We start from the raw sequence: 11,393 nt of genomic DNA, 5'->3' as shown, positions 1-11,393 counted from the left end.
CCCTCGGGGGCAAGGACAGGACATGCTTCTTCCTAGCAACTCCATTCAGCACAGACCAGGCCTCCAGCGGCGGTCAGTAAAGGCAGACTGGATTGCCCTTTGCATCTGAGACCAGAAGAGGGGCACCGTGACCTGACTGGTCAGCCACCCGTGTCACCAGGCTGAAACCACCACGGACTGGCATGCTGGGTGTTTGCTGAGGAAGGGAACCCTGAAATAAATCCCAACTTTAAAAGGAAACACACCCAACAGGTATTCTATTTATATGAAAATCAGCTCCGTTTTTAGGTATCTGCCCTCCTGCCTCACCTCCCCAAGGTGGGCCCAGCCTCCCTCCCATGGGTCCCTCCACACCCCACCCAGTAATCATGGCCCTGCCTGCCCCCACCCCTCCCCTGTTTGCTCTCTGGGGTTTCCCTCGATTGCAGGGTGTGAGCTTCCAGACGCCCCAGAGGCCTGCCTCATGCCTGACCCCAGACTCCCTCCCTCTCAGACCTGCCCTCCTAGTCCCAGAGTTCCCAAAGAGCAGGCAGAGCCAGGGCCCTGGGCCCAGGTGGGGAGGGCAGGACAGGAGTCCATCTGCACTGGGGCCCCCCACACCCCAAAACCGAGTCAGAGCAGGCAGATTGCCGCTGGGTGCCCGGGAGCCAGGCCCTGCTCCACCCAGGGCTCTGGCAAACCAGCAGGATCCCACTCCCCAGCTCGACAAAAGTTGGGGTCCACTTGGCACAGGCTTTGGAGTCAGGCTTCCGGTCCTGCTCCAGGCTGCACCAAGGCTGCCAGTGTTCAGACAACTCGCCTCCCTCCCTAACCTCTCCCAGGCTTGAACCCTCCTGGCTGAACAGAGACACATCCATCCTCTGAGCTGTCTTTTGAGATTAGCACCATGAGGCTGGGCCCCCCACCCCTGGCCAGCCTCTCTGGCATGAGGCTGCCTGGGAAACCCCACAGGGTAAGGGATTCACATTGCAGAACAGCAGCTGGATGTTTCCCGTGTGCTTATCAAATAGCAACCCCCAGGCACCCCAGCCTTGGCCGTAAGCCCCTCTCTAATCTCACCCTCACCCTCACCCACTCCATCAGCTCCCTGCCCCAGAGACCCCTGGGGCACCCGCTCTCTGGCAAGGTTCCTGCTGCTCATGGAGGCCCGTGGGGCAGGGGTGCCAGGGGACCCTCCACATCCAGCAGCTCCTCCAGCCTGAAACCAGGTTCTGGGCAGAGAGCAGGGCAAGCCCTGGGCGGGGGTTGGTGGGAAACTTCGGAGCCTCCCTCAGCTCAGCGCTCAGGCAGGCACCCAGCTCACCACAGCTGCGGTGCAGAGAGCCAGGCCTCTGCTGCAGGGACAGTAAACTGAGAAGCCTGCAGCTATAAATGTGAAGTGGTGAACCACAGGACACTGCCATGGCCCCATGGGGCCTGCCGCCAGCCGCCCTGGGAGCCGCAGGGCCCCGGCCAAGCCTCCCAACAGCCAGGCCTGCCTGCTGCGTGTCCCGACGTAAAAGTAAGCTTCAATATATGAAAAATATCATTTTATTAGGTAGGATGAATCGATATTGTCAAGATGTCATCTCTTACCTAAACCAATGTATAAATCTTTCCCTCCAATTCATTCATTCATTCATTCATTCATTCATTCATTCAGTATTTATTGAGCAACTTCTATGTACCAGGTATGTTCTAGGCACACAAAATAGATAAAAATCGTGGCCCTCGTGGGACTTAAACTCTTAAAAAAAGGGGAGAGACAGACAAAATAAAGGACTAAAGGAGTAAATTATATAGTGTTTTAGAAGATGAAAAATGCAATAAAGGAAAATCAGGAACAGTTTAGAGAGTGTGGGGCAGGCAGGGGAACTGTAGTCTAAAATAGGCTGAGAAGGAACATTGGAGCAGAGATTTAGAGGAGGCAGGAGTGTTTTCTGCCCACTCTAGGAACGCTGAGGAGAGAGTGCAGCAATCAGAGCGAGTCCCTCAGACAGTTGGCACTGCCTGCCCACATTCTTCATTGTCACAACCAGGGGTGGGAGGGTGCAGGGTTGCCATTGGCATCTGGTGAATAGAAGCCAAGATGCTGCTGAATACCCCACAGTGCACAGAACTGCTCCCGTCAAAAAGGATTTATTAGGTCCCAATGCCAATAGTGCTGAGGTCAAGAAACCCTGGAGAGAAAAGGAAACAGTAGTAGGAGAGAGAGCCAGAGAGGTAAAGGCCAAGCAGGGTTTCTTTGGAACTAGAGAAAGCTGATTCAGAAATTCTTATGGAAAAATATGTGAGAATAGCTAGGGGGAATAAATTAAAAAGAATAAACAGTAACTAGCTTCACCAGAGCTTAACACAGACTATAAATTCCTGTGACAAATGACTAAGTCCCTTAATATATAAAGAGTTCTTACAAATTAATAAGAAAAGGCCTTTAAAAAACACTCAAAATGAGAAAAAGACCGGGAGTTTACAAAAAAAAGATACACAAATGGATTAGAATATGTGAAAAATGTTCAATGTTATTTGCAAATCATGAGATGGCATTTTGCAACTATCAGATTAGCAGAGACTGAGAAGTTTGATTACACACAGAGTTGCTAAGGGTGTGGGAGAGTAAAGTCTCAGGCACAATTCTTGGAAATATATCCTGGCACTACATCTTTGGAGAGTAGTTTGGCAATATCCGTCTCATATGTAAATACACACACTCCCTGATCCAGCACTTCATTCTAGGAAAGTATTGTCCTCACATAGGTACAAATGGATGCAAACACAGATGTGTTTATTACAGTACTTGTGGCCCGGTGCATGAATTCGTGCACATTAAAAGGAAATTAATTAGAAGAAATATTTTAATATCACTATTCACCCTTTCTCAATAATAGAAGTGTCAACCAAATTCACTATTGATAATGACAGATGGAAACACATGCGTGCAATTGGCGCCAGCGAGAGCTTTATATGTATCATACATGCGCATGTCAACTTAGCCTTTTATAGATGTAGAATAAACTTGCTTAATTAGACCTGCTTTCTGATTTAGCTAAACTTTTTCCAGCCCAGTGAAGAACCCCAACTTCTCTTTCAGGTAATTGTCAGCAACACAGCAGTAAATATCAACACAAAGCAGATTATTATTGTAGATCATGCAGGGAGAACAAAGGGTGAAATATTTAACTGTAGCAGTGTTTGACTATATTCTGCACAGTGAGAAAACCTGAAGTCATTTTCAAGGTCCACCATTTCTTACTTCTTTTTCAGTTGGGTCAAGTTTCTAACCTTTCTAAATCTCCGTTTTCCAGCCAATGAAAAGAAAATAGAATTCCCCCAGGTCTCCTATCTACCTACTCCAGGATTTTTGTGAAGATCAAATGAGATGAGGCACTGGAAAAAGCTTCACAGACATTTGGTTAAAGTGTAAAATGTTTCCACCTGTGTTCCTGGGCTGAAGAAACTCCAAGGAGGCTAGTCGCTAGGGAGAGGAAGTGGGCGTTGCTATGTGATGTCATTACCCAGCATCCACAGCCACCATTTCTGGGCTGGGCTGGGCTGGGCTGGGCTGTAGGCCGCATTTTGTGCCATGGTGTCTTGGCAGCGGTGGCTGCGATTTGGTGGAGTGTCACTCCAGGGGTGGTGGCGGGGCCTGTGTCCCACTTGGGGGAAGCCGAGTGTTGGTTTGTCGGCACCAGGTCCCTGGTGCCGGCCAGTGTGCGTGATGGCAGCTCTTGCTTGAGCGTCTGCCCCTGGTGGTCAGTGTGCGTCATAGCGACCGGTCAGACGATAGGAGGGACACTTACCATATTAGCCTTATATATATATATATATAGATTAGCAAAAGGCTGGAAACTACCCGAATGCCCATCAGTGGGCACTTGTTTCTTATATGGTATAGACTCACAATGGAATGCTATGCAGCTCTTAAAATGAGTGAGGCTTACTCATGGACATATGTACAAGAGAAATGAAAACATGTCCTCAAAGAAACTTGTTCATCAGAGAATTTAATAACATCTTTCTTCATAATAGCCCCAAACTGGAACAACCCGAATGCCCATCAAAGGAGAACAAACAAATTGCGGCATATCCATACAATGCAACACTCCTTAGCAACAATAATAAAAGGAATGAATGGATACACACCACAACAGGAACGGATTTCAAAAGCATTTTGTTAATCATACACAAAAGAGTAGGTACTGTAGGATTCCACTCATATAAAGTTTAACAGGCAGAACTAAGCCATGGAAACAGCAATCAGAACAGTGGTTGCCTGGGCAAGGCGCAGGTTCCTGGAAGGGGCAGGAGAGCTTTCAGGGGGGAAGGAGATGGAAATGGCGTGCTGCTGACACAATGGACACAGTTGTCTACATCACGGAATTGCACACAGGAACTGCATTTAATTCTGGCTCCGTTTAACAACAAAATTTATTGCATTAAAACAGAACCCACCCTAGTCAAACTTCATATGTCCTGAAATGGAACGATCTCCAAATAAATTTAGCAGGGTTGGGGTGTGGGGCGGTGGAAACAAGGGCAGAAAATGTGTATGGTGTGCTCCCATCTGTAATAGAGGATGTGTACCTATTGCAGAAGCTCACAGGCGTGTACCATCGCTGGGAGGACGCGGAAGGCACTGCTGACGGTGCCTTCTTTCTGGGGGAAGGAGGCCTCAGGTCTGAAGTGGGAGGGACCTGTCTCAGTACTTTTTGTACTGTTGACATTTCTTTTACCCTGCTCATATTTTTTTAAATATAAAAATTAGGGGGGCGGGGGGATTCATCCGGCTGTGCGGGGCCGTGCCACGGCTGCTGGTCAAGGGCGCGCGAGCAGCAAAGGGACTCCCATAAGGCAGCCTGCCTGGGGCTCCGGGGGTGGGGGGAGCGGGGCGGGGAGATGGATAGACTATCATCTCAGGATGTCTCTTTCTCAATGGCCGCTCATATCTTCGCCATCGCCAGCAGCGCCAACCCCTACTGGATTAAAGCGGGGAGTCCTCACCGTGGGCCTTGTGCGACAGTGTCAAACAATCCATGGACGAGACCTAACATGCATCCCACCTGGGCTTCTCCCGGAGTGGGTCCCCACACTGTTTTTTATCATCATGGGAGTCATTTCATTGACTGTCACATGTGGTTTGCTGGTGGTTTCCCACTGGCGGAGAGAAGCTACAAAATATGCTGGATGGATAGCATTCCCTGGAATGATCCTTTTCTGTGTGGCTGCCCTAATATTTCCAATAGGATTTTACATCCATGAAGTCGGAGGTCAACCTTATAAATTACCCAACAACACAGTAGTTGGGTCATCATATGTACTTTTTGTCTTACCAATTTTTCTTTTTTTTTTTTTTTTAATATATTTTATTGATATTTTACAGAGAGGAAGGGAGAGGGATAGAGAGCTAGAAACATCGATGAGAGAGAAACATCGATCAGCTGCCTCCTGCACACCTCCCACTGGGGATGTGCCCGCAACCAACGTACATGCCCTTGACTGGAATCGAACCCGGGACCCTTCAGTCCGCAGGCCAACGCTCTATCCACTGAGCCAAACCGGTTTCGGCTTACCAATTTTTCTTTAAATTGATAGGACTTGTGTTTGCTGGCAAAGTTTGTTTATCAGGCTGATGAATGTCTCAATTGCTTGACATTTTTATTATTTTTTATTTTATTTAAATTTTTTATTTTTGGATGGTGGGGAGGACAAAGGCAAGGCATCTGAGTAGTCCTCGCTTAGAAAGATGCTTAGATGAAACTGATGCTGAAAAGAAAAAGAAAAAAAAGCTTTGATTTGTTCTCACTATGCACTTTGGATTTTTTTTTAAGAGAGCCTTTTCCATAACCACATACAGACGATATTGTCTAACCCCCTGAGTGTATTTTCAGGCCGTCAGGCCTGCACTGTGGTAGTCGCCTAGTGAGGGAGGATGCTTTCTGCTGAAAAGCATGGGGCCCTTTGTGACTCTGTGGCTCCATATTTAACGTCTAATGATTCACTTGAGGAAAAAAATTCTAAGTATTTATGAATCATGGTGGACCAGAGGGATGCAAGAGAAGTTCCTGTAGGGCTGGCCTCACCTCCTAAGAAATGAGTGTTCATAGATTCCTTGTAGTCGCATGAGCCTGTGGCACCAGAGGGGATTGCCATTGCGTTATTGCACCAAGAAGTCAATAGATCAAAACTTGTTGGCTAAAATGTATGTAAAAATTCTGAAATTCCCTATTCTCTGTGTACAAAAAATAAATAAATAAATAAAAATCCAACACTAAGAAACATGTTACTGGAGGTGGGTGGGGAAATGTTCCTAATATTTATATAAATATATATAATTTATATTTTTGCTGAAAAAAAAAATTAGTTTAAGCCTGGCTAGTGTGGCTCAGTGGTTGAGCATTGACCCAGAAACCAAGAGGTCACCTGTTTGATTCCCCATCAGGGCACATGCCTGGTATTCGGGCTTGATCCCCAGTAGGGGGGTGTGCAGGAGGCAGCCTATCAGTGATGTTTATCATTGATGTTTCTATCCCCCTATGTCTCTCCATTCCTCTCTCTCTCTCTCTCAAAAAAAAAATTAGTTTAAGTTTCTTGATAGGCTAACATGGTGATCTGAGATTGAATTTAAGTATTCCCCTGCCCTCTGGAGCTGGAAGCAGGGCCTACATGCTGCTCTGGAACTGCCAGGGGTCACGGCCTGTGTCTCTGAGGGTGGAGGGGGTGTTTGGACAAGCAGATCCAGGAGAACATTCCTTGGGCTGGGAAGTGAGAACGAGAGCCCTGAATCACGACACCCGGGGAAAGAAACGGAATATCTGATTGCAAGGATTTCAGCCTGAAATGATAAGCTTTCTGTGAAGGAATGTGAAAACGCATCCCATGGTGAGGAAGATTCATCTTGATGGATTTTTTTTTTAATATGAAAAAATGCTTCCCGGGTGGGTTGGGGACAAAGCTTTTAAGAGGCTGTGGGCGTAGGGGGAGAGGGTTCTTAGGTAAGATAAGGATGCAAGGTCTGGTTCTTAATTGATCAGTATTTGGTCTTTATTTCTACAAACAGGAATGTGCCATTAAGGGCCTTACCCAGGAATGCCCGTATTGATTTTGAGAATTGGACTGCGCTACTGACATGATTCCCTGCTTGGAGTCCAGAGCAAACACCTCGTTATCCATTATTTTTGTTGGTGTGTGAGATGAAAGGGAGGAGAGAGAACTTCATGTGTCCCAGGAGGTGCCTTCTCCCTGGCTCAGAGGGCCAGAGAAGGATCCCAATTGGGGGATCAGAGGGGAAGGAACCCTGGGTCCTGATTTTTGGCATGCATAGGATCCGTGTGGGCTCCTGGCAACACAGGTGATAACAGTCCTGGTTAGGATTCTCTGTTCAGCCAACCTTGGGCCCAAATGTCTGATCCAGATGCCTTAGAGCAGTGGTCGGCAAACTGCGGCTCACGAGCCACATGCAGCTCGCAAGCCACGGTTTGCCGCTCTGTTGACTAATGAGTTTGCCGACCACTGTCTTAGAGCAAGCACGTCAAACTCCCGACCCCAGGCCACATGCCTCGTTTATTTGGCCCATGTTAGCCTTTGAGTTTGACACGCTTGCCTTAGAGAGAACTGAAGGGTCTTAGGCTAAACCACTTTACAAAGTGTAAGAGGCAAGATAGGTCCTTAGGAAAAAGGTCTGAAGGGGTTTTCAGCAAATGGCTAAGACCCGGATGGGCACAGGGTGGGCTGTGCAACAGAGTCCCCCTGAGACAGCATGGGGACTGCATCTGGCCCAAGCAGATGGAGGATCAGATGGGGTAAGGGAGACAGGACTTACACATCCTCTGGTCCAGCCCCTTCCTGATAGAAACTGAGGCCCAGAGAGTGGACTGACTTGTGTCAGATGTCGGGACCAAGCTCAGTTCATGACTCAAGCTCTAGCCTCCCAATCCAGTGGGTCTCCTGGGGAGTCCTGGCCTTGGGAACTGGAAGCAGATCTGAAGCGAAGCCCTTGACCAGACAACCATGTACTCTCTTCCCTCCCAGGAACATGTTTCTACTGAGTTCCATGGAAAGGGAGCCACTCAGGCAGCCTGGAGTAAGGGCTCCTCTGAAAGGGTCATAGCACCCGACCATGGACATCACCTACCCAATAGCTCCCCCTCTTTTTTCCTATCAGAACCCAGGTTTTGTAGTGAGTGGAAATCTCTTCATTTCAGGAAACATAGGCCAGTTCCCCAAGCCCAAGAAATGAGTCCTAATTGACTTCATGGTATTCCAATAGCATTCCAATTACCCTTTGTCAGTGACTCATTAAGGGTGGGCATATGACCTAATATCTGGCCAATAAGACATGAAGAGAATTCCTTAGGTGCTTCTGAGAAAGATTTTGCTTTCCTAATAAAAGGGAAAGATGAAGCAGACACTGTCATGCCCCCACCCCATGCCTCTTTCTTCCTGCCTTCAATACAGATGTGTATGTAGCATGAGGGTCAAGCATGAGAGTAGAGAAAGGCAAAGTGGATGGCAGAGTGGATGGTAAAGCCCAAGCCCTTGGTGGCCTGAGTGAGCGGCTGGATCATCTGCAGCAGCTGTCTACCTCCAGAATTCTTGTTAAGTAGACATTAAATACCCTTATGGTTTAAGCTACTGTTAGCTGGGTTTTTCTCTTACTTATAGCCAAAAGCAATCCTGATTGGCACTGGCCATCACTGTTAGTGTAACTCCAACCAACTTCAAGAGAACTTGTATAGAAACAGCCTTTAATCAGCCTCCCCAGCCATGGGATCTGCTCTTCTGAAGCCCCCACCCAGCTTGCTTGTCAAGCAGATGGAGTCTGGTAGAGTCCTCCACCCATTGCACCACATGCCCTCATCAGCCTGGCCAGTCCTCCTCCTCTTTCAATGCGTACCTTGGATGACCTTCACTGACCTTGCCCACTACCCCAAGATGTGCATCTAATTGACCACAGTGATCATTTGTTTTGTGTGTGTTTTAATATATTTTTATTGATTTTTAGAGACAGGGAGAGAGATATTAAAACATCAATGATGAGAATTATTGATTGGCTGCCTCCTGCACGCCCCTACTGGGGGTTGAGCCTTCAACCCAGGCATGTGCCCTGACCGGGAATTGAACCATGACCTACTGGTTAGTAGGTAGATGCTCAACCACTGAGGTATGCTGGCTGGGCCTGATCACTTGTTTATTTACTAATCACACTTATGGTAGCCTGCTCTGGGTTAGTCACAGAGCTGCCATTGGACACAGCAGGCAGGGTAAGTCCTCAGGAGCCCTCAGACTGGTGTGGCAGATGCGTCCAGAGCAGCCATGTAGAGACCAGAAATGACAGGATGGATCAAATGCTTTGCTTCTTCTGCTCTGTTGGCCCCAACAGTGTCCTGAGCCCGTCTCAGAGGAGGTGGCAGAAAGGGCTCTTGTTGGGAGATCTTCCCTGAATAGGCAGGGCCTTGGGATGGACTTGCTCTTGCCACTCCCTTTTCCACACAGGCCTTATAAGGCCAAGGCCCTTAATGACTCGAGAAAGGAGCAGTGGACTCAGAGGCCGAAGTCCTGGATTGGAACCCTAAGTGCTACGAACTAACTAGATGTGTGAGAGGACACATGACTTGCTGGTTTCTCAGAGCCTCAGGGTTACTGAAAGACAAACAAGGATACTAACACCTGCCTATCTCATAGGGTGGCTGAGATAAATGGTGGGTGAGATAAGGTCAAATGAGATCAGTGGTGGCTACACCAGGTACAGGGAGCCTGACACAGGAGGTGGGCAGTGAATAAGTGTTCATTCATCCGCCTGCCCCTCCCCACCCTCAAATGCCAGTCAGCACTGGCACCTTTTTATGGGAGGCAGATGTGGTGGACAAGAATCCGCCCACCCAAGGAACCAGGCACATGCTCGGCCCTTGAGGGGGTTTCCTTGGGTTCCCATACTTTTTCCCGCCCTGAAAAACGCCATCAATGGACCTCACTTATCTGCTTTGGCCTTTCTCCCACAGCAGCACAAGGAAAGAAAATGGGGCTGTTGGGCAAGGGGATGGGCATCTCTCATGTCTCACTCACAGGGGTTCTGAGGGTTCCTACAGTCATTCTGGGGTCTTTGCTCCAGCAATTTCATACAGGTTCACTCATGGGCAGGGGCTGTCTGCGCAGGGACCAAGCACTGCTCATTCTCAGCGGTGCTCTGTCCCCACCAGGCGTGGCTGTGAAGGCCAGTCAGCAAAGCGTGTTAGAGAGTGGGAATTTTTGAGCAAGCTTACTACTACCATTCCAGAGAGGCCATGGACTATGCCCCAGATAGAGTTGTCAGTGCTGACACCAGGCCAGGCCTTGAGATATGGTCTCATGGCCCCTTCCCAGCACGTAGGCCTTCTTTCATAGAACACTGTCAGCTTTCTGAAGAACAGGATGACCCCGTGAATAACATGGTCGTCAATGGCATGATCCTGACGTTGCTTAGGAAAAACTGTTTTGTCTTGGGTTACTTGCTCTGCAAAAACAGGATGTGGTTAATGTGCTTTAAAGTGGTCCTGCACAAAGGGTCGGAGCTGCTCTCTGGACTCCCTGCATGGAGAAAGGCAGAGCAGTCACCGGCTGGCCAGCCAGCCGACTGGCCGGCTAATAAAGGCTCCCTAAATTTTAATTTGGTCTGGACTCCAGTGGTCGTTCACTCGCATTCGCTCCACAACAAGGGAAGGCTTTCCCCAGGGGAGCTCAAACTCTAGAGGGACAAACTCCAAAGGGATGCTGCTCCAGGCAATTCACAGCTGTATCCACTCTGGGCCTTCAGGTGAGGGAGGACCTAGATACCTGACTGTGTTCCCAAAGAAGCCATCGTGCCCATACCTGGAGTGTGATCCCAACTGTGTGGGGTGGCAGGAAGACCAACTCCCAGAAGAGCCAAGCTGACCTGCCTTGGAGAACTGGGGTGCCAGAGGTCCCCAGCCAGGAGATCCCAGGGAATGTTGGCCGAGACAACAAAGGGACCTAGGAGTTGAAGGAGGTGCTCTAGAGAGCTGGGGAAGGGCTCTGAACTGTCAGTTCAATGAAGCAAGGTAAGGAGGGGAGCTGGTTGGCCAGTAGTGTACCATGGGTGATGTCATTCGGAAGTTATCAGTTCAAATTCCTCATCCTTGGGTGCTGGCATTATACTCCTGGTGGTTCCAGGAGGCTCTGAGTCCCACTCTCATTCCAGCAGCAGGAAACTTCCAGGACCAGACATTCTGTCCCTGGGCTGGGTTGTCCCTTCCAAGTGACGGGAGTGATCTGAGGCAACTCAAGGTCAGCAGCAAGAGGTGCAGGCTCTGGAAGGTCATTTTTCACCTCCCAAGCTGGGATCTGATCCCCATTTAGATGACCCTAAGACTAAGCAAGTGGACATCAGAACCCAGTGTGGGGCCAGCTCAAGGTTGAGC

The sequence above is a fragment of the Plecotus auritus genome, assembly GCF_963455305.1.
Source record: "Plecotus auritus genome assembly, chromosome: 7".
NCBI classification, from domain to species: domain Eukaryota; kingdom Metazoa; phylum Chordata; class Mammalia; order Chiroptera; family Vespertilionidae; genus Plecotus; species Plecotus auritus.
Note: the sequence above shows the minus strand (reverse complement) of the source record.